The 6000-nt window shown below is 42.0% G+C and overlaps 1 protein-coding gene across 1 annotated transcript in view; it reads right to left on the bottom strand.

Annotated features, from left to right (window-relative positions):
• Positions 1-6000, bottom strand: part of CLYBL (citramalyl-CoA lyase) — a 2235763-nt gene that overhangs the window by 305474 nt on the left and 1924289 nt on the right. The window lies entirely within an intron of this gene.

Consider the following 6000-nt stretch of genomic DNA (forward strand, 5'->3'; position numbering starts at 1 on the left):
AGAAACAGACTTACAAGAAAAATAAGGCTTCAGAGCAACAGCAGCCTGAGAAGACTTTGCAGGAGTAGCTTGCCTGCCACCCTTCCTGCCTTTAGTGTCCTGATGAGGCTGCCTATGAACAAAAGCAGACCTAGTAGTACAGTTCCTCTGGAATGTAGGGATAGAGGACACAAAAAATATGCTTAAGGTCCTTTAAAGCTTTACCTATTTCTTGAAGAGACATAACCATATCAGCAGAAGTAGTCCCAAAGAGATTCTTATTATCCAAAGGAGCATCCAGCAACTCGGCCTTAATGTCTTCAGGTAATGACTGCAGGTGAAGCCAAGAGCAATACCTCATGACAGACCCAAAGACTTCAGCTCTAGAAGCGGCATCAACAGCATCATAGCTGTGCTTGAAAGAGTGGAGAGCCACCTGAGAGGTAGAAATCAAAATAAATAAAGCAGAAGACTTTCCTTCAGAATCAGGAAGGTCAGAAATAACCTGAAAAGCCTGGGCAATCAAAGCCAGTGACATGTCTTGCCATTTGGGTCTGGTAACTGATGCCCCTAAAGGCCAAAGTAGAAGCAGTATAGACCTTCTTTCCAATCCTCTCCATTGCCCTATTATCATCATCCAAAGACAGAAGCTTGGACGAGGGAAAAGCTTAGAAGGCTTGCTAGATGAGACTGACACCAAAGCAGGGTCAGCAGAACAACACTTAAATAGGAATCAACAATCCCCAGGAGTGTTACAGAACCTGTCAGGTTTCTTTGGGGCTGGGGATTGACAATCAGGAGTCTTTTAGGCAGCTCTAAAGATATCTAACAAAGCAGCCAACACAAGAGGTACTGCAGAAGGTTTGGGAGTGTCCACCCACCTGAAGCAACTCATAATAGCTCTTCTGGATATCAGACACCTGAGAAGAATCCCACTTAAAATATTTTATCATTCTGGCTGCTGTGTCCCCAAAAGACAACTCCTCCATAGGAGACTCAGGGTTAATGGATTCCTCTTCATGAGAGCCATAAACCAAAGGGAAAGGCATCTGGGAAGAATAACATAAGGACACTTCATCAGACTCCAAATCCTCATTAGTGGAATTGGGTTCCCTAGGCCTTCTATATGGAGTTGAAGTCTAAGGGGGTGTAGGGACAGAAACCCCTTGGAGAGGTTTCAGGGCCATTAATGCATTAAACAGGCCCTGAGTGAACTCCTCCCATTCCCTCTGAGGATCCTTAGGATGTACAAAAGAATGGTTAGTCTTCTGTTTTTTCTTGGTAGGGACATCAGCCCTAACAAACACCAGAGGTTTTGAACCTTGACAGTATTCAGTAAGAGTACCTGGAACCTCTCCCCTGATCAGAATCTGCAGAATCCCTCTATGGCCCTCTGAGAAAATCAACCATGGTTCCCCCTCAATGTCAGCAGAAGATGCCTGCTAGCCTCAGAGGATATGCAAAAGGAGGGATACATGCTTGCCTCTGACAGAGTCATCACAGAGGAATCTGAAGTTGACAGTGGATGGCCTACAGAGCTATTACCTGCTTCCGGAAACATTTTTGGTGGAGACTTGACAGCCAAAGAATCTGGATGAGATTTCTTGACTTCCTTTTGCTTAACGTAGCTCTGAGTTAATCAATTCTTCTATGCTACCATGGGCTAATTGATTAAGCCTCTGGTTCTCAAGATAGATGGCCAGGGAAGACAACCAGCTTCTAAGAGTTTTAAGCATAAATGCCTTACAATATTAAAGGAGGTATGGTCACAGGAAACACCTAAACAAAAAAAGGCACTGTTTGCAACAATCCTTATGGAGAATCTGTCTCCCACACTGACATTTTTTTCCTTTTTGGATGACATGAACTCCAGGTACTCAAAAGAAAACAAAACCAGCTGAAGCTAACAGCTAGGTATTCAGCACAGCAAAGGGCATTCAGACCAACGAGCAATGATGGCATTTGGACTGGCAGCAAAAAAGTTCTAGGTAACTGTGCCCATACATCACTTTTATGCCTTATATCTTGTACTAGGAGCATACGTGTGGTGTATGGCACATACAAGATCTAAATATTTTGGTTTACTGGTCAGACATTGGGCTGCCTTGGCAGGAGATCCCTAAGGTGTAGAATACTGCAAAGGTGATAAAGAAGGACATCCACTGTTGCCTGGGGCAGATGGGAGCAACCACAATGATCTTGGGAGAGTCTTTCTGAATCTTCTGAAGGTTGAAAAGTACCCTGAATATCACTGGAAGGACTGGAAAAGCATATAGGAACATTCCTGTCCGAGAAAAAGAAAAGACATCTGTCTTCCAAGCCTTTTTGAATTAATTTCCGGAGCATAATATTGTCAGACTATTCTTTGGAGAGGAGGCACATAGATCTACTTGAGGAACTCCCTACAGATAGATAAAATCTTGTAAGATCGCCTGATCTGGTTTCCATTCTCGAAGGTCTGTCCTTGTCCTGCTTAGCTTGTCTACCACACAGTTTTGCTCTAATGGAATGTAGGATGCCTGTACAATGAAACTGTGCTTTGAAACTATATCGCAAGCTAACATGGCTAATTTGCAAACCTGGATCCCCCTTGCTTGTTGACATACCATATGACTATGGTATTGTCTGTAACACCTTGAAGAGGTCCCAGGGACCAAAAATGATTCTGAGAGTTGAGTGCTTTGATCAGGGAAAGCATGTCTTTTATATTTATGTGCTTGCATCTGTCTTTGGTGTCCCACACATCTTGCAGTTTTATCCCTCCTGACGTTGCTCCTGAGCAAAGTCTGAGGCATCTGTGGTGGCTGTCTGCTTTGGAGAAGGGGGTGAGATGGGGAGACCTGGACTTAGGGAAATTTGCTGTCTCCACCAAGTAATTTCTCTTCTGACAAACCCTAGCAGTGGAATTTGAAAAGACAAATGTTAGTGGTGATGGGACACACAGAACCTTAGGAAACACCTGAAGTCTTGATGAATAGGGATGTGACAATAAGCATCCCTTAAATCCATAGTTACCAGGAAACTTATATGAGGAAGTAGAGGAAGGAGTAGATGTTGTGAAGTGACAGCATTTTGAACTCGGGCACTATCACAAACAGGTTTAGAAAAGAAAGATCCAGAACTGGTCCCTAAGCATCTTCTTTCTTTCACACTAAGAACATTCTTGAATAAAAACTTTTCACAACCTGAAAAGGAGGAACAGGTTCTTTGACTCTCTGGAACAGAATATGTTGAAGGACAGGGAGAAATAAAGGTGTCTGGTCTGGTGGATGAGGAATTACCCCCTGAAAAGGAGGGATTTCCTCCCAATGCCATCTGTAACCTAGGTGGATGACCTTCAGAACCCATTTGTTTGAGACTATCTGTTGTCAGAGAAAAGTGGAGTTTCAGAATTTCTGGAAGGGAAAAGAGACTGCCAGGGTGGGGTGGATGGACAAGATCCCTTAAAATAGCCTTTCTGACTTGTTATACTGTCCCTGGTTTTGGGGGTTCCTGAATTACTTTTGCAGCCCCCCACCTGCCATTCCTTCTTAAATATCTGTTTACCAACATTTTGTTGAGGCATTTTATTTATTTACTTATTTTGCCAAAATTGGATGAGTGATTATAAAATCCCTTTGACAATTTAGAAAAGGAGGACGAAAAAATCTTAGAGATTCCTTGAATCAACTTAGCCTTTTCAATCACACCTTTTGCTAACCTCTCAGGCAGAATTGCCAAAAAAAACTCAAACTAAAGGAGTATTTAAAATCTCATTTTTCACATCATCTGGGAGGTTCTGAGAATTCAGCCAAGTAAACATTCTTAAAACAGTGCCAGTGGGTGGCCATGGCCCTGATAGAAGTATCAATGGAGTCATACACGCACTCTAAACAATAAGTTATGACTTGTAAAATGGAAGAATCTAAATTAAAGCAGACTTTTCCTCATGAAGAAACTGCAGATAAAACATTCCTCATACTTTCATGATTAGTCAGAATAAACTTTTAACACATGAGCCTGACAATTCAAAATTCTGGAAATGAAAGTTGCAGAAGCATACACTTTTTTCCCAGTACTTATCAATAATCTTACCATCCCTGTCAGAAAGAATAGTTTTGCAGCAGTAGGATTAACTAAAGCTATAGCTGCTGGGTCAGGTTTGGGAACAGTGTATGAAAACCTAAAAGAATGAGGAATTTTATACATTCTGTCTTCCTTTTAAGGGGCCGCTGGCTGACTACCAGGAGAAATGCAGGCAGTGGCACCACACACACACACACACACACACACACACACACACACACACACACACACACACACACACACACACACACACACACACACACACACACACACACACACACACACACACACACACACACACACACACACACACACACACACTAAAGCTGACAGAACTGGAGGGATGGGTGAAGGTTCTGGAAAGTCTTTCTGTAACAGTTCATAATATTTCTGAAAGACTTTGAAACCAGAATGTTTTCCCACTAAAAACACACATTTGGCACATTCTAGAAACAGTCTCAGGGAAAGAGAAATCCCCAAAGGGAGAATCAGAAACATTGCTCTCCTCCGAGTCTAAATCAGAAAACTCAGGAGAAAATCCTGTATCTGTACCTTCATCTTCCTGTCCAGATTTAGAATCCTGAATCTCTTCAAGAAAAGAGGTTACCTACTCCTTTCTAAGGAAATTTAAGGAGGACTAGATACATGTTTAGTTTTCTGTTTTTTTGACAAGAAAAATGGAGCCAACAGTGTTATTAACTGCAGCTGCAGCTTCCGCAAGGTTGGGCACAACATTGTAATAAAACATAGAAGGCTTTCCAGTTCCCTCTCCCAGGACTGACAAGAGTGGTTCATTCTTGCCACTGAGGGGACCTGAACAGTTACACAGGAAATGACTTATCTCTGCTTCAAAGTGGCTGTAGGTGCTACACCAGAGGGATCTGGGGCTTAAACATGAGTGGTCTGAGGAACAAGCTATGGCCACAGCAGACTGACCTACTTGTGGCTGAGGCAAATTGCTAGCCAGCAAAGCTGTTTGCTTAACTTTTTCTTTTTGTGACTGGAAGAAGGACCAACCATGGGACAGGTAGTTTGTTCTGTGGTGCAGCCAAAAATGGTGCCTCCTTCCCAGGAAAAACAAGGAGCAAGAGACGGTAAAATATTAAAGTTTTTAAAAGTTACTTTTTCAAATAAACACACAGTAAAAACACTTAGCCAGCCCCAGTAAGTAAAACAAACATAAATTATCCACAGAAAAATGATTTTGCATTTACTTTAAGCAACGTTTAAAACTAAGAGGAAAAAAGTGTGGCCCCATTTTAGAAGGAGAGCTAAGTCTCATGACAACCTATTAAAACACAGCGCTCCTAAATAAAAAATAACTTTACTAAACAGGAAATTACAGTAAAAACAATTGTTAAATGTAGAAGGTTTTTTCCCCATATGAAACTTATCTGCTCAGCAATGTAATAGCATAAGCCAACTGCTGACCCTCAACAGCCCGCGAGGAGTGCTATCTTCAATGGCGGGAAAGCTCTGAAGGGCTTGGCACTCAAGCCTGTCGTTCTAGTTAGATCAGTTTGAGATGACTGATAATTTGGGCTTGTGGTAGGTGCTATGAAGCTTTGGAAGCTGGCTGGCTGTTATCCTTGGCAGGATATTAACCTATATAGCTAAGACTACTGCAGCAGTGATCGATATCATGAACATCAAATAAAAAAATAAACTGAATTGATGACCATAATATAATCACCAGAAGTACAGTAAGAATCAATGTTATCCCACCTCGAGGAAAAAAACTCTACTCAATGCACAAGAGAAAAAAGGGATGGCATACAGTATTACACAAATGGTCCGAGTCTAAAAAATTCCACATTTTGCAAGGTAAGAAGGCAGGGCTGAATATACAAGGCAGAGCATTCCCCCTTATGTAAGACAGATGGGAGGGTGAGAAATTCCCATTGGATCAGGTCTGATAATAGCTGCCCTGGAACTTGACAGGGAAGGCTGTCATCA

Source organism: Protopterus annectens, chromosome 5.part0 (assembly GCF_019279795.1).
Source record: "Protopterus annectens isolate FY-2018-M chromosome 5.part0, PAN1.0, whole genome shotgun sequence".
Classification (NCBI taxonomy): Eukaryota; Metazoa; Chordata; order Ceratodontiformes; family Protopteridae; genus Protopterus; species Protopterus annectens.